This window comes from Callithrix jacchus, chromosome 4 (genome assembly GCF_049354715.1).
Source record: "Callithrix jacchus isolate 240 chromosome 4, calJac240_pri, whole genome shotgun sequence".
Classification (NCBI taxonomy): Eukaryota; Metazoa; Chordata; class Mammalia; order Primates; family Cebidae; genus Callithrix; species Callithrix jacchus.
In genome coordinates, this window is record NC_133505.1 from 7,567,862 (window position 1) to 7,594,740 (window position 26,879).

The window sequence follows — 26,879 nt, forward strand, 5'->3', positions numbered from 1 at the left end:
CTGCGTTGGGTTTATTACATTTGACATGAAGAAAACCACTTTCCCCTTTTGGAAGGCTTTCCATCATAAGACGCATAACATCTGCATGGGCATAATTTGCAGAAGAGAAAGATTATAATATGCTTTATAGCAAGTGTGATGCTAGTGACAGGGTTTACCTGATAAGAAATATCTGGATGAAAACTGGAAATTGCAACATGGCTACCCCTACCAGGCCTCTTGGTCTCACTTTATTTTATTTCCATATTTCGGTTAACTAAGCAGAGCTCTTTTGTTTATATTCCCCAACCTCCCAACTTTAAATCTGTCCCTTTGCTTATTTCTAACTATCCACTGTGAAAGCTTTGCTCTGTGTATGCAGCAAAACACTTTTAAACATTCCACACTACAGGGAGTAAGATTATTTACAGCTAAACCTAACAAGTCTGCAAAGCACATTAAATCCAGAAACCAAGTTGGTCTAATTCTGTTTTCTATTAGTAAATTCATCGGGAACAGATTCAAGTAATTTTGTGGAATGGTTATATTTTAAATAAAATATGTATCTACCAGAGGAAAGAAAAAGACAGTGAGAGGATGATTAGCATTTCTGTAACTGCATGTGTGGCAGTTGTAGTTCTTGGATTTTCTAGATAGAATACAGGGTAATTGTATTAGTTCATTCTCAAGCTGCTATAAAGACATACAAGAGACGAGGGAATTTACAAAGAAAAGGGGGTTTATGGACTCATAGTATCACATGCCTGGGGAGGCCTCATAATCACGAAAGAAGCCAAAGGCACATCTTAGATGTCAGCAGGCAAGAGGTCCTGTGCTGGGGAACTGCCCTTTATAAAACCATTAGATCTCATGAGACTTATTTACATCAGAACACCAGGGAAAAACCCATGCCCAAAATCCAGTTACCTCCCACAAGATCCCTCTCATGACATGTGAAGATTACAAGAGCTATAATTCAAGATGAGATTTGGGTGGGAACAAAGCCAAACCATGTAATTCCACCCATGACCTCTTCCAAATCTCATGTCCTCTCATTTCAAAACCAATCATACCTTCCCAAAATCTTAGGTCATTTAGCATTAATTCAAAAGTCCACAGTCCAAAATCTCATCTGAGACAAGTCAAGTCTCTTCCACCTATGAGCCTATAAAATCAAAAGCAAGTTAGTTACTTTCTAGATGCAATTGGGGTACAAGCAGTGGGTAGATAAATGTGTTCCAAAGGGGAGAAATTAAGCAAAATGAAAGGGTTACAGACCCCCATGCAAGTCTGAGGTCCATCATGGCAGTCAAATCTTAAAGCTCCAAAATGATCTTCTTTGACTCCATGTCTCACGTCCAGGTCATGCTGATGCAAGTGGTGGATTTCCATGGTCTTGGGCAACTCTGCCCCTGTGGCTTTGCAGGGTACAGCCCCTCTCCTACCTTCTTTCATGGGCTGGCATTGAGTGTCTGTGGCATTTCCTGGTACACAGTGCAAGGTGTCAGTGGATCTACCATTCTCGGGTCTGGAGAACAGAGGCCCTTTTCTCACAGCTGCACTAGACAGTGCCCCAGTGGGCACTCTGTGTGGGGGTTCCAGCCCCACATTTTCTTTCTGCACTGCCCTAGCAGAGGTTCTCTATGAGTTCTGCCCCTGCAGCACACCTCTGCCTAGACATGCAAACATTTCCATGTATCATGTGAAATCTAGGGGGAAGTTTCCAAGTCTCAATTCTCAACTGCTGTGTACCCACAGGCCCAACATCTCACCAAAGCTTGGGGCTTGCATCCTCTGAAGCAATGACCTAAGGTGTACACTGGCTACTTCTAGCAATAGCTGGGAGGCAGGACATCAAGTCCAGAGACTACACAAAGCAGGCTCTGGGTCCAGCCTACAATACCATTTTTTCTTCCTGTGTCCACGCTTGTGATGGGAGGGGCTGCTGTGAAGACCTCTGACATGCCCTAGAGACATTTTCCCCCTTGTCTCTGTGATTAACACTTGGCTCCTTGTTACTTATGCAAATTTCTACAGCAGGCTTGAATTTCTTCTCAGAAAATGGATTTTTCTTTTCTATCCCATCATCAGGATGCAAATTTTCTGAGCTCTTAATGTTCTGCTTCTTTTTTAAGTTCCAATTCCAAACCATATCTTTGTGAATGAATAAAACTGAATGCTTTTAAGAGCATACAAGTCATGTCATCAATGCTCTGTTGCTTAGAATATCCTTTGCCAGATACCCTAAATCATCTCTCTGAAGTTTAAAGTTCCACAGAATCTCTAGGGTAGGGGCAAAATGCTGCCGGTGTCTTTGCTAGAGTATAGCAAGAATCACCTTTGCTCCAGTTCCCAGCAAGGTAAATAACTTGACCACCTCAACCTAGGCTTCATTTTCCGTATCACTATCAGTGTTTTGATCAAAGCCATTCAACAAGTCTCTAGGAAGTTTCAATCTTTCCCACATCTTCCTGTCTTCTGAGCTCTTCAAGTCTCTAGGAAGTTCCAAACTTTCCCACATTTTCCTCTCTTCTTCTGAGCCCTCCAAACTGATTTAATCTCTGCCTGTTACCTAGTTCCAAAGTTGCTTCCACATTTTTGGGTTATCCTTATAGCAGCACCCCACTATATCAGTACCACTTTATCAGTCTGTTCTCAAGCTGCTGTAAGGACATACCAAAGACTGGGTAATTTACAAAGAAAAAGAGGTTTAACTGACTTACAGTTCCACAGGGCTAGAGAGGCCTCATAATCATGGCATAAAGCGATGGAGGACCAAAGGCCCATCTTAAATGGCAGCAGGCATGAGAACATGTGAAGGGGAACTACCCTTTATAAAACCATCAGATCTCATGAGACTTATTCACTAACAGGAGAATAGCATGGGAAAAACTCACCCCCATGATTCAATTACCTCTTACTGGGTCCCTTCCATGGAATAAGTGGATCATGGGAGCTACAGTTCAAGACGAGATTTGGGTGAGGACACAGCCGAACCATATCAGCAATGCAAACCCACTGCATCCCAAGTCAGTTTAGTACAAGACTAGAGGATGTCACTGCAGGTGCTTGTGGTCAGTGGTTCCCGTAGATTTGGAAAGCTTGAATTAATGATGAGCTTCTCTCAGCCTCTATGATTACGCCTATTCATGCCTCTATTATTAGCTCTCCACCCTCACTCTTCAGCATATAAAATACAGTGGAGGGAGCCTGTGTTTAGAAAACTTACAGCCAGAGCCTATCATCAGAGCCAATGAAATCTACCCAAGTCAGAATTTTCTCATCAAATGCCTTCAGAATTATTGCTACCCAAGTCACGGCTAGTCTTTCCCAAATGAATAATACACTGTTACAGCCAGCTTTGAAATTTAGTGGACAGTTTTGTCTGCCATTACTCAAATCTGTTATCTTTTCTCATTGTCCAAGTCTGAGCCTTTCTGCTCATCTATAATCTATGTGCTGTTATACATACTGCTCCAGGATCCACGATCCTTCTTTCTTGGTCTAACTTCATTGCTCAGTACCTTCCATGTGCCTTTGGGACACCCTGATCTATAGTTACCAACTTCTTTATTTTTATTTCTTAATTTATTTTGAATTTTTATGGATACACAGTAGGTATACATGAGATATTTTGATACTGGCATATGATATGTAAAAATCACATCAGGGTAAATGGGATATCCATTGCCTCAACATTTATTATTTCTTTGAATTACAAACATTCCAATTATACATTTAAACTTATCTTTAAATGTACAATGTACACTACCTGAGGTCAAATTATACTACAAATCTATAGTAACTAAAACAGCATGGTACTAGCATAAAAACACACACACAGATAATGGAACAGAATGGAGAGCTCAGAAGGAAATCCATACATCTACAGTAAACTCATTTTTGACAAAGAGCCAAGAACACATACTAGAGAAAGGACAGTCTCTAAATCGTACTGGGAAAACTGGATCCCCACATACAGAAAAATTAAACCAAACTTTACCTCTTGACATACACAAAAATCAAATCAAAATGGATTCAATACTTAAATCTAAGACCTTAAACTACGAGACTACTAAAAGAAAACATTAGGGAAACTATTCTTTCTCATTTATGAGCTCTTCATTTAACATCCTTTCCTCTTCTGCCCACTAACTGAAAGTTGATTCTTCCATGAAAAGCCTTTTTCTCCGGAAGCTTTTTCATTTGGTGTCTGTAAGTTCACCAGCATCCCATGGACTTCGTATCTGGCAATCAGACTCGACATTCTTCTGATCTCCATTCTGAATCACGCACTACTTTTCTTCTCCTGTGAGTAACAATTATGCTCCGTGGCAGTTTACGCCAACCTTTCCGCAGCACCGTCATAGTCATCCATGGATTTTCCGATTATCCTTGTTCATTTACTAAGATTTTAGAACCTGGCCATAGTCTTTTCCATCTGGTTGAATTGGACTTTTATTTTAGGTGACTTTAAACTTTGTTTTGACAAGCAATCTCACATGACAGTCTCTCGATCCATGTGCCTCTCGCCCTGTTCCATTTGCCTCCACTTGACTCCACACTGGCCACATTGTTCAGTCCTTGTGGTCACATCCTGGACCTTGACTTCTTCTGGAGCTCTTCCATCACTGGACCAATCTTTTAGAAGCCTGGCTGACATGGGGAAATGGGAAAGGTGAGAAACAGCTGAGGAATTCTTCTGTTTAAAAATAAACATGAGAATGTGTTTCAAATACGTATTTAAAATTATGCTGCCATAAACTGCCAAGGAGCATACTTTCAAATATGTATTTTAAAGGGGCCAATCGAGAGTCAGTGGATGAAACATATGGGAAAAGATTAGTGATGAAGAAATGTGTTTAGGAAGGGTGAGGGAAAAATATGAAAGACTAGAAAGGATGATTAAACTCGGTGCAAGAAAAAACAACTTTTCCTCTGAAAGAGGAATAAATAAAATAAGAGCAAATGTTTGCATACATGGAAAATTTAGGGAATGCAGGACTACTGGTTTCTAATTTCTCTATAAGGAAAAAGTAAAATTTTCCTTCTGAGAGTCAAAGAATCGGAGTGAGTGAGAATGGGTCAGAAGAACTAAAGAAAACTGTGAAGAGTGGAAAGAGGATTACCAAAGACTGTTGCCTATTCAGGTGAAGATCCAGATCGTACACGTGCCAGAGTAGAGGATGCAAAATGATGACTCGATAGATGTTTGTAGCAGAAGGCAGAAAGGCTGATATTGTGATGAATGTGGTATTGATGGAGAAATGGTTTGATATTCGATAAGGAAGGAAGTGAAGCCATGCAAGAGAGCTAAGAGATAAAGAGTAACTGGAGGCTGGGCGCAGTGGCTAATGCCTGTAATCCCAGCACTTTGGGAGGCTGGGGTGGGCAGATCACCCAAGGTTGGAAAATCAAGAACAGCCTGGCCAACATGGTGAAACTCTGCCTCTAATAAAAATATAAAAATTAGCTGGGCATGGTGGCACACGCCTGGAGTCCCAGCTACTCGGGAGGCTAAGGCAGGAGAATTGCTTGAACCCAGGAGGTGGAGGTTGCAGTGAGCTGAGATTGCGCCACTGCACTCCAGCAATTGCGCCACTACACTCCAGCCTGGCGCCTGGGGACGGAGCGCAACTCTGTCTCAAAAAAAAAAAAAAAAAAATACAAAAATAAGCCAGGTGTGGTCCCTCACACCTGTAATCCCAGCTACTTGGGAGGCTGAGGCACAAGAATCACTTGCACTATAGCTACCTAGGAAGTGGAGGTTGCAGTGACCTAAGATCATGCCACTGCACTCCAGCCTGAGCAACAGAGGGAGATTCTGTCTCAAAATGAAAAAAAGTAATTAAAGAAATCAAAGAACAAAAAGCCTCAGAAATGTCAAAAAGAAAGTATAATGAAAACAAAAGAGAAAAAACCTGTAAAAATAGGAAATATGAAAGAGCAAAAACCCGAAATATCACCCATGATTCCTTTCTCACATGAAACATTGAAGGCTTGTATTAACTTGTCTGAAATATCACTACCAAGTAAAACGTATTAGGGATTCACAAAACCAAAGCAGATAAAAAATGCATTTTAGTGACATGATCCATTTGTAATTTTGAGATTGACAGCTTGTTCAGCCTTGTCACAGCCTAAGTGAAGTGGGATCTCTAACCCAATAGTTTATTTAAAGAGCGAAAAAAGGGAGCTCCTTCAGCAGGAACAATAGAGAAAGCCATTCTACGCCTAATTCATTTAGACATAAATTGCCTCAATCCCACACTTCACAGCAAACAAACAGATGACAGTTATTCTATTCAAACAATGTATAAAGGTTGCAGAAATTAAATTATCACTCTTTTTAAAAAGAAATAGAGCAGTATCATAAAAGTACAATCAAGTTTCTATGTCATGTAACATTTTACTTAAAAATCAAAAAGGTGTTTTGACATAGACAAAATGAAGCCAACCCCAGGTACAAAGACAAATCAAGCTGAGAGTTAATGATAACTACATGAGTAAATTAAATGAAACTACTGCAATTTTTTAAAAGGAAGTGCTATTCTGCATCAACAATACATTGGGAAGAAAGTTAAGCATTTTTGTTTTGTTTTGAGACGGAGTTTCACTCATTACCCAGGCTGGAGTGCAATGGCGCGATCTCGGCTCACCGCAACCTCCGCCTCAGAGAGTATGTATTTGTTCTGTGGGACATAGGCACTGAGAGTAAATGCAAGGAATCTTCCAATTAGAATTTCTTGATAAACCTTGGAAATCCAGCATTTAGAAACATTATCTATTTGATAAAAAATGTCTTGCAGTTGTATTTTATCCCAGGCAATTGGTAAACAGCATTTGTCTGCATTGCGTTTTCCAGTAGGCTGGTTGTGGATTCTGGGAAAACAGCTTGTAGCCAAAAGGTAGAGTTGATTCTATTACAACCCTACACTCAACTACTCTAGCTCACTGGGGACCATGACTCCAGTTTAACTTGCGTTCCAAAGAGAAATACACTTGCTGCTTTCAATGAAGTTTCTGGTAGACTGTAATCTGTACAAAATCCAGTCTCGGTGACAAAAAAAAAAAAAAAAAAAAGAACCTTTGTCAAAGGTATGAAAGAAAATGAAATACAACAGAAATCGGTCCCTTTGCATCAGGCTGGAGGGCATTTGTTTGGAAGTATATTTAATGACAAAGATGGAGCACAGCAGTGTTATGTGTTCTGTCCAAATATACTGAGAGATAAAAGGAGATGAGGGGGTCTGCACACTGCATTCCCTGCCCTTGAACTAGTCTGGTAGAAGGAGGCATAAGAAAGCTTTCTCTTACTAGGGTTCAAGTATGCAACCTTAACATCATTATGAAAAATCACAATTCAGATATAAAGAAGCAATTTATCTCATCTTTCCGAGTAGCTTCTGTCATTCATCATCAGTCTTGTCTACAGGTGAATTGAGGAACCTCTTCCTCTGGAAGTACAGGGAAGAAAACAAGCAATCAAAACACGTGTACGTATTTATTCATTCATTTAACAAATGTTTATTGGTACTTACTAGGATCCAGATGCCTGTAATACATCTGTGTGCAAAATAGACAAAGCTCCCAGTAGAACTTACATTCTACCTAGGGGTAGAACATTATAACTAAATTGGACAGTATGTTGAAAAGAGTATGTTAGAAAGTGATCATAAGGAACCAGGAGGACATTAAATAGGAGGGTTGAGATTTAAAAAGGTTACATGTTCAATCAAGTGTTTAAAATATTGAAGGAGTGAGTGCTGTAGATATCTGAGGGAAATGATATATGTAAATGAGGGAGGATGAGTTTTGAAATGGAGAGACTTCAGTCTTCTATCTTTCTGGAAGAATAGTCATGATCATTTAAGAATGAGGCAGGCTTGGAGTAAGCAACTTAATGAGAATAGTGAGTCTGAAGGAACCACAGTGAGACATGAGAAAGGAAGGTCTCCAGGAAAGTATAAACCAGGTTCTCAGCAGTGCTGGGAAACTAGTTATGTTGGACACTAAATATTTCTTTTGGATGCATTTGGAATAGTTGTACGGTTTTTTGAACACAGTGCGTGGCAGAGCAAGAAATGATTTAATTGAATCTAAGTTGGGAATTATCAAGAGAGAGGGACAAGGGAACGAGGGAGTGAAGTTTGTTGACGAAAGAGCACGTGTGGAGGTGGGTCACAGGAGTCAGTTCAGCAGTAAGAAAGTGAAGATGCACGTGGGACTTACAGAGGAAAAGAAAAAACATAAAAATGTTTCAAGGGACTTGGAGATGAGGAAAGTGTATACTAAGATTAAGATTATGTGAGAAGCAAACAAATAGAATGTGGTGGCTGGGATTTTAGCTTCAAATTCTGAGGTTAAATTATCCCAGTGATGGTGACCTGTAATCTTAAGAATGAGATACTGAAGAAGAAGATGGTTACATTGTAGAAGATTGTTTAAACTCATGACTCATCCAGTGCTCTTGAAATTAATAGGTAGAATGCTTCATCTACCACAGCACCAGGAGAAAAAACACAAGCTTGGCAGCTGGGTCTAAAATACATAGACCATTCTTTCACTTTCTAGCCCAGTGACCTTGAGAAAGCTCATTGAGTAAAATAAAGCTTCCTCAATTGCAGGATGGATAAAATTGAATGTAACACAGGACTACTGATGGGGAATAAATGAGTTAAGGCATGCAATCTGTGTTTAGCCCAGTACCTGATTCAATAAAACTTAATCAACAGTCTATAGCTATTACCAAATTTTGTACATTCAGATTTTTTTTTTACAGTTAAAACTTCTATGATAAAGATGTGTCCTGTAAGTTTTTCCCCATAAAGCTAATATTAAATTAATACGGCTTACATTCTTACAATCATAGTCTCTTAGAATTCAAACATGATGTCCAATCCCTTTCCTTTGAACTGTCATTTCTTTCACAGTGAATGTGAAGGAATAATTTTAAGCTAAGAAATAATCATTATAATAAGTATGAGCCGAGGCTGAAATAACTGGCTGGCAGGAATGTGGAATAAAACAATAGCTTTACTGAAAGGTGTGAATTCAAATGATCCAGGAGTGTCATGATGACACTGATACTATCAGTGGGTCTGAGCTATGCTTTTATTTCCCCATGCTTAAATTCTACAACTTACCCCAAATTCTCAGGAAGGAATTTTATTTTGCTACTGAAATGCAAGGGGTTCAGTCTAGGTCCTGCTGCTCACAGCACAGACTGCCTATCACTGAGACAATGAGTATTGCCAGGGAAGAAGATTTTACCTGGGTGGTGCAACTGGGAGAAGGGAGATCAGTCTCAAATGCATATACCTTATTAACTAAAACTGAAAGGTTCTTATAGCCAGGGAAGCCAGGAAAATAGGAACCGTGGAGAGATAAGGAAGCAATCATGATGAATGAGGGGTTTGGCATCTCATTGTCTCATGGCAGCTGATGGCAGCTGAGGCGAAGGAGAAACACAGCTCCTGGAAAAGGATGAAACAAAAGTACAACTATCGGCAGTGATGCTGAGGTTAAATTAGGGGAAAAAGTGAAACTGTAACTGGAAAGTGAGTCTCAAGTTCAAAAAAAGAAATATGAGGAACAGATCAAAAAGCTGCAGGCAGGCCAGGCGCGATGGCTCACGCCTGTAATACCAGCACTTCGGGAGTCCAAGGCGGGTGGATCACGAGGTCAAGAGATCGAGACCATCCTGGTCAACATGGTGAAACCCCGTCTCTAGTAAAAATACAAAAAATTAGCTGGGCATGGTGTCGCGTGCCTGTAATCCCAGCTACTCAGGAGGTTGAGGAAGGAGAATTGCCTGAACCCAGGAGGCGGAGGTTGCGGTGAGTCGAGATCGCGCCATTGCACTCCAGCCTGAGTAACGAGCGAAACTCCGCCTCAAAAACAAAAGCTGCAGGGAGTAGGAACTGGGTCAGTGAAGGGACTCAAGGCAGTATTATGAGCAAAGAAAGAGAATCAAGGTCACATTTACATGGAGTTAGTGTCCTACTGAAGACTTAGGCAAGACCAGGTAATTGCGATACTTCTCTCCAGGGTCTGAGAGTAGTGAGTGGATCCCATAAAAATGTCAACATTATTTTAATCTGATCATAATAGTCTCTGTTCATAATTTTGCAGGTATTATTTTTTTTTTAGCAACAAAAATCATCTGATTATGAAGAATTGGGTAATATTTGTCCTTGAAGTCACCAAAGGTTTGATAGCATGACATAAAATGACTAGGGGGCTAAACGCTAAGGTTCTCTTGTGCTTAGGTAACTACAACGATCGAACTATTTTGATACCAAGCTCATGGTGTTAAGATTCTGTCTCTTCCGCTTCGTTTTCTTGAACTCTTTTGCACTGCATGTGATCTACGATTTATAGCACACAAACAATTTATCTTACATTGTGGTCACATGTACACAGCTTCTATTCACACAGGTAGCTTATGAAACACAGCCTCTTCTTTATAATCCAATAAATTTTACATTTGGGCCAGGATTTTATTTTTTTTAAATTCTTGATTTTCCACTTGACTTCTCTCTAGATTTCATATAGAATTTGCTGTGTAGTGCTCTTAGTCACCCCCCAAAAATTTTATATATGTATATCGAATTGCCATCCAAGTAGCAACCTGATTTAAGACTCTGTATGATAGTAAGTTTTATAATATTTATTGATCATGTATATATTATCTCTCATTTAATTGTAAGAATATCAATAACAATGGCTCTCTTCTTAATGGTAGATGTGGAGAAACTAACTTACGATTAACTTGCCAAGAATCCTGAATCTGGTAACAGAACCTTGAGGCCTGATTGTTGACCGCTAGTTTTTATAGCTTAGCCATCATCATGTACTGTTTTCAGTTGTATTTCACAGAAATCCTCTTAAATCCTTTGTGTATGATTTCTGATCAGCAATTCCAATGTTTTCATTTCCTGTGGTTTTCCCAGCTGATTTGCCCCAGTCAGCTAATATTCTTCATTTTGATATACAATGTAACTATTTCAGGCATAATAAAATTATCCTGCTTTCAGACCTCCAAACAGTTTACTCATCTCATTATCCCTGTCGTTTTCTTAGTGCACGTTTCTGGGCCTTCACTTAGAAGACACTAAACAGTCAATCCCTGTTAGGTCACCTGGCAGTCAAGCCTTGTTTGTTATAAACATTAGTAAGAATGAACCTGACACAGGCTCATGCGGGTGCCTCCCTTCTGCAGATAATACTCATATTTAAAAGTACATCTATTTTTGGAAATGGATTTTCTTTACAGAAACTATTTTCTTTTAATTGTATATTACAAAGGTTTTAAGCAGTGATTTTTCTGCTCTAAATGGGAGCATCTATCTGGGTATTATTTTAATTCTAATTTTCTTTGTCTCTCATAAATGAAAACATTTTAGGTCAAAGCAAATGGACAGCAATAGTACAAATGGGATAACAACCTTTGTATCCTTTTCCCTGATATTCAGCCAAGATTAAGTGACACACTTTACAGTATACTCTTAGCAAATACAAGGTGAAATTTATAAGCTGTTCGAATGGTATTGCCTCTAAGCATCATTGAAATGTTTCATATGTTACTCTGTCCCTAGCTAGTGTTTAAGTTATGGCAATTAGTAGAGGGAAATGCAACATGTTTGGAAACAGAACTGCTGAAAGCATTAATTTATTCTTTTTTTTTTCTAAAATCTATAAAATATTTGTTAAACACCTACTTTGTGACCTGCCTGTGTGGTAGGTTTTAACAGATGCTATTCCTTTTTTTTTTTTTTCAGGAGGGAAAGCCAGATGAATAAATGATTGTAATACAGTGTTATGATAGAGGCAGAAGCATCCTTGGTGAACCAGTCACCACTTGGGAACCTTTTATTCAGAACTCTTTGAATGAGAATGGCACAACGGAGCTCTGGTTTGAGCAGATCTAGTAAACGGCACAAGAAATTTAACATGTAATTCAAATAATAAAATATACTCATTTACAAATATATAATACTTCTACATATTTGCAATATATTTACAAATGTCATATATGAATAAAATCAATTGATTTACATGTATCTTTCCATTTTCCAGTAGTATGACATGATCTATGTCTAGCTTCATCCTACACTTGTTAAGACAGTCTTTTCAACTTGCGGGTCTGAAGTCAGGACAGGCACTTTCTTATTTTATAAAACGAAAGAACAGATGAAAGGAAAACGTAATACAAGAAAGTTGGGAATTTAACATATCAGATGATGATGCTAACGACATACGGTTGATGACCTGCTAGCTCCACTGCACAATTTTCATTGCTCCCCTAGGCTCTGTGAGGAGGGAGATGGAAGAGAATCATTTCTGCTGGTAGAACTGAGAACTATTGTACCTTCTTCTTGACTTTTCTTTCCTTTTTTTTTTTTTTTTGTTTAAAAAAAAGCAAACCTTTCCTTACAAATTCATAAAGTTGTAAATATTAAAAAGGCACTGCTCGATAATCCCATGAGTTGTAATGACAGGAAAAAAAACACAAATTACGATGAATAAATCGCCAAAGTACAGGCTTTCTTTTAGGTCATACTTTTCTGTTCAGCATTATTAGAAAATATATTCCCATCATTATGAAAACAGTTTATTTATACTGAAAGGCTTGCTATTGCTTATTAAATATTTTCATATAGTAAATGCTAATTATTAATTATGTTTTTGGAAATTAATTAGTGAACCTCTATTAAAGTTAATTAAACTAGGGTGAATACTAATGAAGTTTTGCAAGGGGAGTATATAATAGAACTTTCTTTTTTATAACAAAGGAAGTAGTGGATAGAGTTATGCAACTCCATCAAAAAGTAAAAGGAAGTGAGGGATATTCTAGAAAAGGAGACAGCAATGAAAATGCCCAGATGCAAGAAAAAAAAATGAAATATATTTTAAAAACTAGAAGAAAATGGTGTTTTCTAATGTATGTTACAGGATAAAGTCAAGAGTTTAGGTCTCAGAGATAGTCAGAGACAAGATGTAAACATCTAGTAGGCTGTTGAGGCGCAAATAATGACTGCAATTTCCTTAAAAAAAGGATAGAAAAGAATGAGGTTATCTACCAAGAGACATTAAAGAAGGCCTCAACGGAGGCTGGGGTAGAAAGGTTATTAGGAGGTTTGGGAGAGTGTAAAGGATAAGTAAAAGAATTATTGTGTCCCTGAACATCCTGTTGTATTTAGAGATGAATTTTAGAAGACAGAAATCAAGGAATTGTTATGGACTGAATTGTGTTTCCCCAAATTCATGTATTGAAGCTGTAACCCCCAATGTGACTGTATTTGGAGATGGGGCTTTTGTGGTAGTAATTAAAGTTACATGAGGACAGAAGTGTGGGCCTTGATCTAATAGAACTGGTTTACTTTTAAGAAGAAGAAAGGAAGAGACATCAGATCTCTCTCTCTCTCTCTCTCTCTCTCTCTCTCTCTCTCTCTCTCCCTGTGTGTGTGTGTGTCTGTGGCTGCCTCGAGAAAGGCATTTGAGGACACAGTTAAGTAGGCAGCCATCTACAAGCCAGAAAGAGGCCTCACCAGAAACCAACCCTGCGACAGTTTGGGAGTCTGCTGTACACAGTGACACGTTGAGACTTTAGGAGAATAGTAAATAACATTCTCCATTCCCTCTTGAATCAGGAATCAACTGAGTGATAAATGTGGATCCTATCAAAGAAGATCAAAATCTCAAATTTGTCACCAAGGAATATGAAAATCATATATTTGATTAGCATTTTAAAGGGCTCATCAATGTTATACTCCTGAATTACACAGATTCAACACCCATCACTGACAAAGGTAGATGACCACGTTGCAAAAAGCAGAGCAGAATACATGCCTCTTGCAAACAGACCTGGCTCAAGACAAAAACGGGAACTCTTTCCTGAAGCTACCATAAAAAAATTGCCACAAACTTGGTGGCTTAAACAACAGAAATTTATTTTCTTATTCTCTTCAGTACGCTGGAAGTTCAAAGGTGTCAAAAGGATTATGCTGTCTCTGAAAGCTGGAGGAAAGAATCCTCTCTTACATTTTTCTATCTTTTGGTGGCTCCCAGAAAGGCAATCGTTGACATTACTTGGCCTGTAGCTGCATTGTTCCAAACTCTTCCTCTGTCATTATAAGCCTTTCCCCTATTGTCTCCATGTGATCATTGGATTTAGGGCCCACCCTACATTAGTAGGACTTTATCTTATTACAGCTGTAAAGATCCCATTTCCAAACAAGGTCAGATTCCAATGTTCCAGGTGGTCATGAGTTTTTCAGAGGATATTATCAATCCACTAGAAGCTGGACTAGTTATGCCCAGATGTTTCTGCTGAACTCCCTAAATATGTAGATCAGTTCTCTTATGATTTCTTAAGGGAGGGGAGAGAGTGTCAGGTGTCTCACTATAGAAGAAGTCCTCCTAATAGAAAAATGAAGTCAGGAAATGAGAAGCTCCCCCAGTTACGCTTTCAGCTCCTTCGTTGCTTAATTCATCGCACTTAGCCCTTGGGTCTATATTCCACTGGCTCTGTGGCAATCTCTCTCAGAGGAAGCAAACAGCATTCTACGCAGGCAACCCCACTCATACTTCATGAGCCATTCCCCAAACACACACCAATCCTGCTTTGGGTTTCCTTCTTCCTGGAGGTGTTTAACTCTGGCCTCCACAGGCTGTGAAATGAGTCAGTATTACACAGGAAGAGCCTACTGTTCCCCAAGGCAAAAAAGTGTTCCTTACGCTCTTTTTACTTATTCTCAAAGTACATCTGGACACTTTGCAGAAGAAACCTCAGGATAATTTATGCTGTTAAATTAAGTGACAAGATAAAAACATTCTAATGTCAATAATATAGAGATATCCCTAATTTAAATAAAAACACTCCTTATTATCATATGTCTGAGGAGAAACTAAAATGTCAAAAATGAGATCCTTGCCAATCTAGGTCCACAGAAATCAAAGACCCATATTCTTGTTTCTACTCAAATAAAATAAATTCCAAAGATGAAACTGTCTTGCCTTTACATATTCAATCAAGAAAAGTCCAAAACCTTGAAGTTGAAGTCAAAAATCATCATTGTTTTGTTTTTAATCCTGCTAATTCTCAGCTGGGAAGGAGGATTGTACATCAGATCCCTGAGCAAAGTTCAATAGCTTCAACCTGCCTCTCACTGACAGGGTTGCAGTTTTGTCAACATCCCTGAGATTGAATTACCCCTGCTAAGTTTATCCTGTGACTCCATTTTTAAAAAGTCTAAAGTACACATCACGAACAAAAGAAAATATTAGCATTAAGATGCATATTTACAAAATGAAGACAATAAAGCAACTCCCAGATTGTAGTTACCCCAAGCAAAAAGAAGTTTCCAAAAAACAGAGTTAAACTAGACCCACCCTAACCTGGTTTAAGACTCAATAATATCTGAGCAATGGAGAATAGACGGAATCAAGAAAAACCTTTGTTTCAGGCTTACCAGCTTGTCAATCATTCTATACCAGGAGAATATCCGTCAAGATATATAAATTAAAATTCAGTAAGGAGAACTATCTCACCATGGAATTAATTAGGGAACTATTTAAATTCTCTATATTGAAGAAAAAATCTCTCCCAGTATATAGCATTAGAACAATCCTGCTATCTTGGGATGTTCAAAATTTGTAGTGATGGCAGGTCCATTCTTCAAGGCTTATTTTTATCCAGCACATTAAAAATGTCTTAATTTCTAGTTTCTCTGTGGACATTGAGTAGCCAGTATCCTGGTGTCACACTGAGAATAGAATATATGTGGGAATCCTGCCCCTCAATAACGCCTAAACCTACACACACACACACACACACACACACACACACACACTCACTCTCTCTCTCTCTCTCTCTCTCTCCCCGCCCCCCCGCCCCCTTGCTCCATTAGAAGGCATTTTTCCTCCAGTTCTATTGCCGCTTCTTGCAGCTATTAACTCTTACAATATGATTACTCTGGGCTTCTAAGGTAGAGTCCTTTAGTCCTGCAACTCAAAAATCATACTCAGCAAATTACTTAAAGGAAACTGCTGCTGATGTATATGAAATCTGTGTCTCTAGAGACATAGTAGCTACCAACAGTTCAGCTATCTGCACATCAAGACATTATCTTCACTTGATGATTTAATGTTTTGGATTTTGAGTGGGATCTTGTTTGGGAGGCACATAGCTCCTCCAGTGGTCTAGTTCCCTTGTAGTTTTTCCGCACTTTTGAGGAAGCTGAGCTGGATTGGTGACAGTGAAACTTAATCTCCTGACCTCATGCAGCACTGGCACATCTGAATCACTTGTTTTTTCTCTTTGTCTTCTTGCCTTAACATTTTTTTTTTGCTAACTTATTCTTCTAAACTTTGTCTTATTTCATTCTTTATAGTGAGAGATTGGGAATAAGTGAGTTCCAATTTTGCTAAAAGCATTAGTTGATCATGCAATGTGTTCTCTGTTAACAATGTCCGTTATTCCCATATAACTAATTAACAGAACCCTCATTTTGCTCAACTATTAACTTCTCAAACTCTCTCACAGAGAGACTGGCCGTTAGCCCTAGTACTAGCTAAAAAGGGATCTATAAGTTGCATATATTATGGGGTAGAAATTCAAAGAGGTTTTAAAAGAAAATGTTCAAAGCCTGCTCTACTTGTCTTTGCATAGCTCTCTTTCACTTTTTTTCTTTCCCGGAAGATGGATTCCTGCATGTATAGCAGTCATCTTGATCAACATTTTATGTGTACAAGTACACAAAGACCAACATATCAAAATGAACATCCCACAAATACAAAATCCATTAAATTAACTTCCAAAGGGGGCTGGATTCAATCTAACACTGACCATCTTCCTCACTTTCAAAAAATGTGTCTCATCTTCCCTATGCCTCATAACCCTGACTACATGCACTTCCAGGGTGTATTCAACTAGGCAGTCGTTACTTACTCAGATACAATATTTGAAATCACAAATTAATACTTTAATAATTCTATATTAGTCTTTCCAGTCTTTATCTCTCAAATCATCCCAAATGTTATATAACCACTTGGAAGAGGTCCTTGGTCTTCAAGGGGTAATTTCCTGAAAGCTCTCATTTTGGGTTAAGTGAGTAGCTTTCAATTGTTTTAGTACTCAGATTCCCTTCAAGGAGTCATTCCAGGTTACTCTTGGAGATTGCTGTCTCCTTTCCTCTAGAGACATTTCTTTAAAGGCCCAGTCCCAATTCCTGATTTACAACAACCAGATCAACTCCCCACTTTCTCATATTCTCTTCAAGAGTAGCTAGACCTGCGAGCACTTCATTGTACTTCTCTTTTCATCTAGGTTTTCCTTCAAGGTCTCATTTTTCCCTACATGTCTTCCTTGCAAATATCCCAAAATCTCGAACTTGTATTCTGCAGACATAGGTCTCTCTCACTTTAATCAACGTATTTGGCTTCATCTTCCTTTCATTCTTCCACTGCTCCTGTGCTGATGGCAAGACAAAGGCCTAATTTTCAAAGCTCACCAATTTCCTTTTGAATTCCTTCTTTTTAGAGTCAGGGATTTTCAGGGATAGGAATTTTAAATTGCCTTCTTAGCCTTTGGATGTGCAGTTTCTCTGAATCATCCAAATTATTTAGAGGGTGAATTAGGTTGGCCTATCTTACTTACCTATTACAGTCCCTATCTTTGATCTCCACCAACTCACAAAAGGACTATTCTTAGATCTGAGAGCCTCCCCTAGTTTAATCAAATGTGAAAAAAAAAAACCTCATGGAATCCAAATAAAGTTGCTTCTTTTTGCAAAAATGTGGGAATCATGATTTTCTGAGGCACAGTTGGGGCTGGCAGACATTGCCTGGTATTTTATTGAAAGAAGTGATGATCTGAATAGGGTCTTAGGGTCAACCTCTCTAACCAAGTGCTAATGAGTATAAAGGAAGCATCTGCCTTGCCTCAATGGAGAAATTGCTGTCCACTGCCATGTTAAAGCTAAGAGATATGAGATATACATTTTTAATTGGAGAATATAGTAGTGGTACTTTTTATGAGGAAAGAGGAGGTCTAGATATAAAATATTAGGAAAGAAGGACATAGTGAAGTGAAAGGTAAAGGGAGGCCAGAGTTAAACGGTCATGTTTAACATAATAGGAGGACATTTGTGACCAAATACAGGGCTTACCTTTAAGTAGTGACCATGAGTGTCAGGGGTGTGAGGCTAATCAAACGCATCATGGGTCCTGATCACAGGTAACCTCATCTACATCATTACTACATTCAGTTTTATTCTAGAAACTATGCCAATTTCCTGAAATAATTTACCATGGGACAGAGGTACTTTTTTCTAAATAATACGTTGCCAAAACTACACAGAAGTTACTTTATGAATACTGGTTAGCATATACACACAAGGAAGACTAATTTCAGATGACAGAAGACTGTGGTCCAGTCGCCCAGTTTTGAAGATAATTTAAAATCTAGGTACTTGATGACAAACAGCAGGAACAGACATCCTAAAGCAACATAATATTTAGAATGCACATGTAAGATTATGAGGCTGATTGGCCTAGAATGTACAAACTACAGAGAGGTGCCACTTTGTATCAGCAGTAGAAAGACGACCTTTCCTTTGGATAAAATTATGTAAGTGGATTTCCTGTTTAAGTACTGGTAATGCAAAAATCTCAAAGACAATATATTAATTTCATTTTTAGATAGTTCAAGAAGTCTGCTTGCGTTGATATATCTTTTAACAGATAAAATATTAATATCAAGCTAGAAGACCAAGGAACTTATAAAGCAAATACTACTGAAAAGCCATTTCCCATGCTGTAATCATTTCATCATTTAAACTATTCTGCTTCATAATGGAACACAGAGGGAGCACAATGAGGCAAAAGCTATCAAAGCGATTGTTGCTATGAATGCTGATATTGAATAATTGTTCACTTCTCAGTGAGGTCTCACTGTAACCATAGGCAAAGACTGAGTCAGGACAAACATTTACATTTTGAAACAGCCTGCTAGGAAGCGACATCCAGAGCTGCCTACAATTAGCTCTGCTGAGGATAGAGATTTTTAAGATAACACATGCAATAAAGTATCACGAAATAGTGCCTTTTTCTAAAAACAAAATCTTATGTATGTATTTAAAAATCCTAAAATATGACTTTTAAAAAAAGCAAAATGGTCATAGCTACTATCAGGAGGGGAAGTAGAACCCCACTAGTTTGTTGTCCCCTTGACAGCCTGGAGGAACGGGAGGTGTTTCAGGAAGTTGTGCAGGATTCTAAGGCTCTGATAAAAGAGACTTGATAAGTATTATTTTAAATTGACAATTTGAATGACTCTAGGTACCTCAAATCACCATCACAATAGAAAATCTTTGATAAGACATGTTAAAGAAATACATGCTTATGAAATCTAAGCATTAAAGATGGCATCACGCCCATTCAAGTAACCACACATCACTGGAAGCCTGTTTAGCCCATTTCTGATAGATAAAAAAAATCCAGTTATTTTGGCAAATAACCATGCTCCTATATATTCTCTAGCTCAAGTTCTTCATTATCATTCATCTAGTATAAGAGGATACAGCTCTGGTTCCTCTCCTAATCTATATGTGTGCATATATGTTATATAATATACTAATATATCTCCTAATATATATGTGTGTATATATATTATATAATATGCATATTTTATATATTTGAACTTACACTGAGAAAGGTTAAAGCAGACATCTGACAATCTGGGACATCTGGGGACTAGGCTGACATCCGATGACTCGCCTGCTACTATTCGTGAGGTACTGATCTCGCTGGGAACTGGTCTGGTACTTACAGGTAGGCCTTGATGTTCTGTTGAACACATACAACTTTATAGAACATCAATATCAGACCAGGATACTCTGTGACCATAATGGATAAAGACAGAATCAAGAGCACTCTCCAATCATGTCTGAAGAGAGAGGAAGATACGAACATTTTCCAAACCACAAGAAAGACCAAACAGCCCACACGCTGGCCAACATTTGTGACTTTTGCTTGTTCTGCAGCTTTGGCCTTGCTCTAATGTTCTGTCTTTCTAGATTATATTAAGATACCCGCACTTCCTGACAACATTCAATCCAGAGAAAAGCCCAACTTTCTCTCCAAAATCATCTAACCCATGTCCAAGTTATGTTAAATCCTACCATTCTCTTGCGGAAACACCCCACACTTCCCTTGCTGCAATCAGCAATAAGCCAGAACCCGGCCTCTGGCGGTCTTTAGGTGAGATCAGTGATAACATTCTCAGCTCATAAATTTTCACCAAGTCATTATTACCCATGACATAATATTCTTTCTGGAGATGTATCATGGCTTCAAAGACCTTCCTGATTTCATCGTGAACTTTACATCAAACTTCGTTTCCTTTACCATTTCTCATGTAGCATTTGTTAAGACCTAGGAGGTGCTAAATTCAGTCCATACAATGATCTTGAAAGATGACGTAAATCTATTTTTATTTTTGAAACTCAAGAAACTGAGGAGCAGAAAAGTCCACTGTTTCTAGCAGGTTCACACAGAGAATAAATTAAAGGAGGAAGATTTATATTCGAGTCTGTTTATAAGTCCTGTGGTTTTTCCTTTATATTATACGAATAGCAGACTACTTGATAATACACAGACATGCCCCATGCTTTCAATCTCCTGTGATTTTGCTGGTGGTATAGATGTGTTTTAATTTACTGTACTTTATTTTCCTTCAGAGTCTATCCAAAGTACTGACTTTTCCATTTTATCTTCCCTGCAGCATTCATTTGTTCATTTAGTTAATCAGCATTCATTGGGGTCCACTAATACTGAATTTCCATTAGAATAAAAGTTCCATGAAAACAGTGCTTTCCAGCAAAACTAGTATGAAGATATGGGCTGGGGTAGGCATGAGAGAAAGACAGTAAAGCATGATTAAAATAATCTCCAAAAATAGTTAAGTAATATTCATAACCTATATATATAAAATACCCTATATATAGGTTGTAAGTATCACCATTGTTCATTTTTGCTCACTTAGTACATTTCATCCATCTCCCTTTCTACCCACCTCTCCCAGAAATGTGTACTTGTCATTCACAGATTCTCCCTGGAAATAACAGGTGAGTATTGGTATTTGCACCTGAAGTATCTAGTAGCCTACTCTTTCTATATATACATGGCTGGACACCCGCTGTGCTCCCTGAGTGAATTAGCCTCTAGTAGACACCATATACATTCTGTTTAGTGGTTTTTTAAGGAATTTTTAATGAAACATGTTATTGTGTTAATAACAAACATGTCAAGAATCATGTGAAATGAACCAACTGTATAAGCTACATGGAGAGCATTCTGGTCAGTATTCTCTTATTTTAAGGCTTTTTTTTTTTAATATCACATAATCATTGTTTTATTTACCAGGTACAGTGTGGGCATTTCAATACATGTATACAATGTGTAATGATCAAATTAGGGTAATTAGCATATCTATCACATCAAATATTTACCTTTTTGTGGTGAGAACATTCAAAAATCTCTTTTAGCTATTTTGAAATACACAGCATTTATTGTTACTATAGTCACCGTACAATGGAACACTGGACTTTATTTCTGCTATTCAACTATAACTTTCTACTGCTTGATCAACCCTCTCCATCATCCCCCACCCCCTTCTCTTCCCAGAACAGAATCTGACAACTACTAGTCTATCTCTACTTCTATGAGAAAAACTTCTTTTTAGTTTCCACATATAAATGAATAAATGTGATATTTATCTTTCTGTGCCTGGCTTATTTCACTTAACATGGTGTTCTTTGACTCATCTATATTGCACAAATGACAGAATTTTATTCTTTGTTGTAGCTGAATAGTATTCTGTTCTGCAAATGGACCACATTTTCTTTATCAATTCATCTGTTGAAGGGCACTTAAGTTGTGTTCATGGTTTGGCTATTGTGAATAGTCTGCAGTAATCACAGAAGCACAGAACCCTCTTTGACATGTTGATTTAACGTCCTTTGGCTACACACCCAATAGTGGAGTTGCTGGATCATATGGTTCTTCTATTTTTAATTTTTAAAGGAACCTCCATACTCTTTTCTATTATGGTATAGTGATTTACATTCCCACCATTGGCGTATGAGAGCTCCTTCCCCTTTCTCTAGATCCTTGACAGCATTTTTTTCTTTTTTTTTTTTTGTATTTTTCATAGTAGCCATTCTAACTAGGTTAAAAAAAAATCTCCTTGTGCTTTTGATTTGCATTTCCCTGGTGATTAGAGATGTTGAATATTTTTTCATATACCTGTAGGCCACACATGTCTTCTCTGAGAAATGTCTATTCAGACTCACTGCCTGATGGTTTAACAGATTATTTGTTATTTTGTTATTGAGTTATTTGAGTTCCTTATATATTCTGGATATTTACTCATAGTCAGATGCATAGTTTACAGCTATTTTCTCCCATTCTGTGGGTTGTCTTTTCACTATATGCCTATAGCAAACTATCTAAAAAAGAAATCAAGAAAGCAATTGCATTTACAATAGCTACAAAAAAAGATAAAGTATCTAGAAATAAATTTAATAAACAAGGGGAAAGTCTCTACAACGAAAACTATAAGACATTGATTAATTACAGAGCACAAAAATAAATGAGAAGTATTCTATGTTCGTGGGTTAGAAAAATTAATATTGCTAAAATGTCCACACTACCTGATACGTTGTGGCTGGGTCCCTACCCAAATAACTATTTTGAATTTCCACATGTTATAGGAGGGACCCAGTGTGAGGTGACTGAATTACTGAGAGGTGGAGACAGGTCTTTCCCGTGATGTTCTCCGGATAGTGAATGAGTCTCACAAGGTTTTTAAAAAGGCATTCTCCTACACAAGCTCTCTTTTTGCTGGCCACCATCCACGTAAGATTTGACCTGCTCCTCCTTGTTTTCCACCATGATCGTAAGGATTCCCCAGCCATATGGAACTGTAAGTCCAATGAAATCTATTTCTTTTGTAAATTACCCAGTTTTGGGTATGTCTCTATCAGCAGTGTGAAATGGACTAATACATTATTCAAGAAATATGCAGATTCAATGAATTTTCCATCAAAATACTAATGAAATTGTTCACAGAAATAGAAAAACAATCCTAAAATTCATATGCAAATACAAAAATCCCAATAACCAAAGAAATCTTGTGCAAAAAGAACAAAGCTGGAGGCATTACACTATCAGACTTAAAAATATACTACAAAGCTACAGTAACCAAAATAATAATAGCATAGGACAGACACATACACCAATGAAACAGAGTAGACAACCCAGAAATAAATTCATGCATTTACAGCCAACTAATTTTTGAAAAGGGCAAAAAAATCACACATCAGGCCAAGATCAGCCTCTTCAATATATGGTGCTTAGTCATTTATCCAGCTCCTTGGACAGTCCTAACCCAGCCTCTGCTACAAGATTCCCTTCCACTCTTACAAGATTCTGTGTGTCATCCATGTATTTCCTAATGGATAAATATCCCAAGAGGAAACCCACAGTGGCTCAGCAATGCTAATCAAACCTCCACACTCCTCTCTGCTATGCCACCACTTGGTGACCTAGTTCTAAGGTTATTGTGACACAGCTTGGGGAAGATTATTGCACAGAGTTCTAAATGGGGGATAAGGGTGAAGTGTACCTCCCCAAGTATAAAGCCCAATTCCATAATGCAGGTAAGTACAGGCTGCATTCCCTGATCACTCCTACCTACACATGCATATGAGGCAAGATTATTATTACATTCAGGGCATGTGACAACCCAGGAGACCAGTGACAACATGGGAAGAAAAAGACAACAGAAATTAAGAGCACACATGTTTTTAGTTCAAATAAACTACACTACACTCCATACACCAAGCCATCTTACGGAGAGATGAAGAGAGGGATACTATCTGAGAGACATTTTTATCCCAGAGAGACTTCACCATCTCAAGGAATGGCTAAATATTACAGAGACTCAGAAAGATTTATGCTGGATAAAAACAAAGGTTTTTGTTTTTTTTTTTTTCCTGTGTTTACAAAATAAGAATGGTTCTGGCAAAAAGTCACATTAAACATTAGAAAAATAAAACTACAGTTTCTCTGCACATTTTGTTTGTTCTGTGTCTGAACATGACTGGATACAAACCCTGCTGACTGGTGGAACTTTTAATTCATGACCAATAACCTCAGGTGGGCCTTACTGCTCCTGGAGATCATCCTATAGTTCAAAAGTCTGTTTACTCTTGATTCTTCTAAATTAATATTTAACACTTTTTCCTCTTTCCTGAAACCTCCCTCATTCTGATTTTCAGCTGATGATATCCCCCCCTTTTATACTATTAAACTAAAGACATCAGAATAGAACTTCTACAGACTTTCAACACAGCATCCACTCATATAAGGCATGTTCACTTCAGGCATCTTTGTGTTTCTGAAGTCTAAAGTCAGGTAAAGTCATCTCTCCACTTGTTCACTCAATCCTATCCTGCTCATCTACTCAAGAACATCACTCCAGCCATTCTCTCCTTTCATTCCTACTTCATCATTTTTTCCTTGTGTATTGGATTATTCTCACCAACATATAAAATATTATTTCTCTAAAAATAACCATCAGAAACTCCAAACACCTCTATGCACACAAACTAGAAAACCTAGAAGAAATGGATAAATGCCTGGACACATACACCCTCCCAAGGTCTGAATCAGAAAGAAATTTATTCCCTGACAAACCAATAATGAGCTCCAAAATTGAATCAGTAATAAATAACCTACCAAACAAAAAAAAGACCAGAATTTAATAGATTCACAGCTGATTTCTACCAAATACAGAAAGAAGAACTGGTACCATTCCTTCCAAAGCTATTTCAAAAAATTGAGGAGGAGAGACTACTCAACTCATTCCGTAAGACCAGTGTCATCCTCATACCAAAATCTGGCAGAAACCCAAAAATAAATAAAACTTCAGGCCAATATCCTTGACGAACATTGATGCCAAAACCCTCAACAATATACTTGCAAACAAAATCCAGCAGCAAATCAAAAAGCTAATCCACCATGATCAAGTAGGCTTTGTCTCTGGGATATAAAACTGGTTCAAAATATACAAATCAAAACCACATTGAGATACCATCTCACGCCAGTTAGAATGGCCATCATTAAAAAATCTGGAGACAACAGATGCTGGAGAGGATGTGGAGAAAAAGGAACACTTTTACACTGTTGGTGGGAGTGTAAATTAGTTCAACCATTGTGGAAGACGGTGTGGCGATTCCTCAAGGCCTTAGAAATAGAAATTCCATTTGACCCAGCAATCCCATTACTGGGTATATATCCAAAAGACTATAAATCGTTCTACTATAAGGACACATGTACACGAATGTTCATTGCAGCACTGTTTACAATAGCAAAGACCTGGAATCAACCCAAATGCCCATTGATAATAGACTGGATTGGAAAAATGTGGCACATATACACCATGGAATATTATGCAGCAATCAGAAATGATGAGTTTGTGTTGTTTGTAGGGACATGGATGAATCTGGAGAACATCATCCTCAGCAAACTGACACAAGAACAGAAAATGAAACACCGCATATTCTCACTCATAGGTGGGTGATGAAAAATGAGAACACATGGACACAGAAAGGGGAGTACTAAACACTGGGGTCTATTGGGGGGAAAAGGGGAGGGCCAGTGGGAGGGGGAGGTGGGGAGGGATAGCCTGGGGAGAAAAGCCAAATGTGGGTGAAGGGGAGAAGAAAAGAAAGCACACTGCCATGTGTGTACCTACGCAACTGTCTTGCATGCTCTGCTCATGTACCCCAAAACCTATAATCCAATAAAAAATTTAAAAAATATATATATATACAAATCAGTAATATGATTCCTCACGTAAACAGAACTAAGACAAAAAACACATGATTATCTCAATAGATACATAAAAGCCTTTACATTAAATCGTGTTACAAACTCTCAATAAACTAGGTATTGAAATAACAAACCTAAAAATAGTAAAAGCCTATGACAAACCCACAGGCAACATCATACTGAATGGGCAAAGGCTGGAAACATTCCCCTTGAAAAGTGGAACAAGACAAGAATGTCCCTTCTCACGGCTCCTATTCAACAAACTATTGGAATCTTTGCGAGAGCAATCAGGCAAGGAAAAAAAATAAAGGACATCCAAATGCGAAGAGAGAAAATCAAACTATCTCTGTTTGCAGGTGACATGATTCTATAGATAGAACACTCCATAGTCTCAGCCCAAAAGCTCCTTCAGCTGAAAAAACAACTTCAGCAGTTTCAGGATACAAAATCAAGGTACAAAATTCACTAGCATTCCGATACACTAACAACAGCCAAGTCAAGAGCCAAAACAGGAAGGCAATCCCATTCACAATGCCAAAAAAGAAAAAAATCGAATACCTAGGAATACAGCTAACAGGGAGGTAAAAAATCTCTACAGTAAGAATTACAAAGCACTGCTGAACAAAATCAGAGAAGACACAAACACATGGAAAAACACCCCATGCTCATAGATAGGAAGAATCAATATCATTAAAATGGCAATACTGCCCAAGGCAATTTACAGATTTAATGCTTGTGATGGTTAATACTGTCAACTTGATTGGACTGAAGAATACAAAGTACTGTGTGAGGGTGTATTTGTGAGGGTGTTGCCAAATGAAATTAACATTTGAGTCAGTGGACTGGGAAAGGCAGACCTATTCTTAATCTGGGTAGACAGAATCTAATCAGCTGCCAGCAGGGCTAGAATAAAAAGCAGGCAGCAGAACCTGAAAAGAGTAGACTGGCCTAGCCTCCCAGCCTACATCTGTCTCCTGTGCTGATGCTTCCTGCCCTCA

General features: G+C 38.1%; 1 protein-coding gene across 5 annotated transcripts in view; it reads right to left on the minus strand.

The window, feature by feature from the left end:
• Positions 1-26,879, minus strand: part of LOC144582011 (uncharacterized) — a 449,998-nt gene that overhangs the window by 156,878 nt on the left and 266,241 nt on the right. For all 5 annotated transcript variants that reach the window (XR_013533633.1, XR_013533634.1, XR_013533636.1 and 2 more), the window contains one exon: positions 1-26,879. This exon is cut by the window's right edge and continues 14,675 nt beyond it. The gene's annotated coding sequence lies outside the window, so the exon portion shown is untranslated.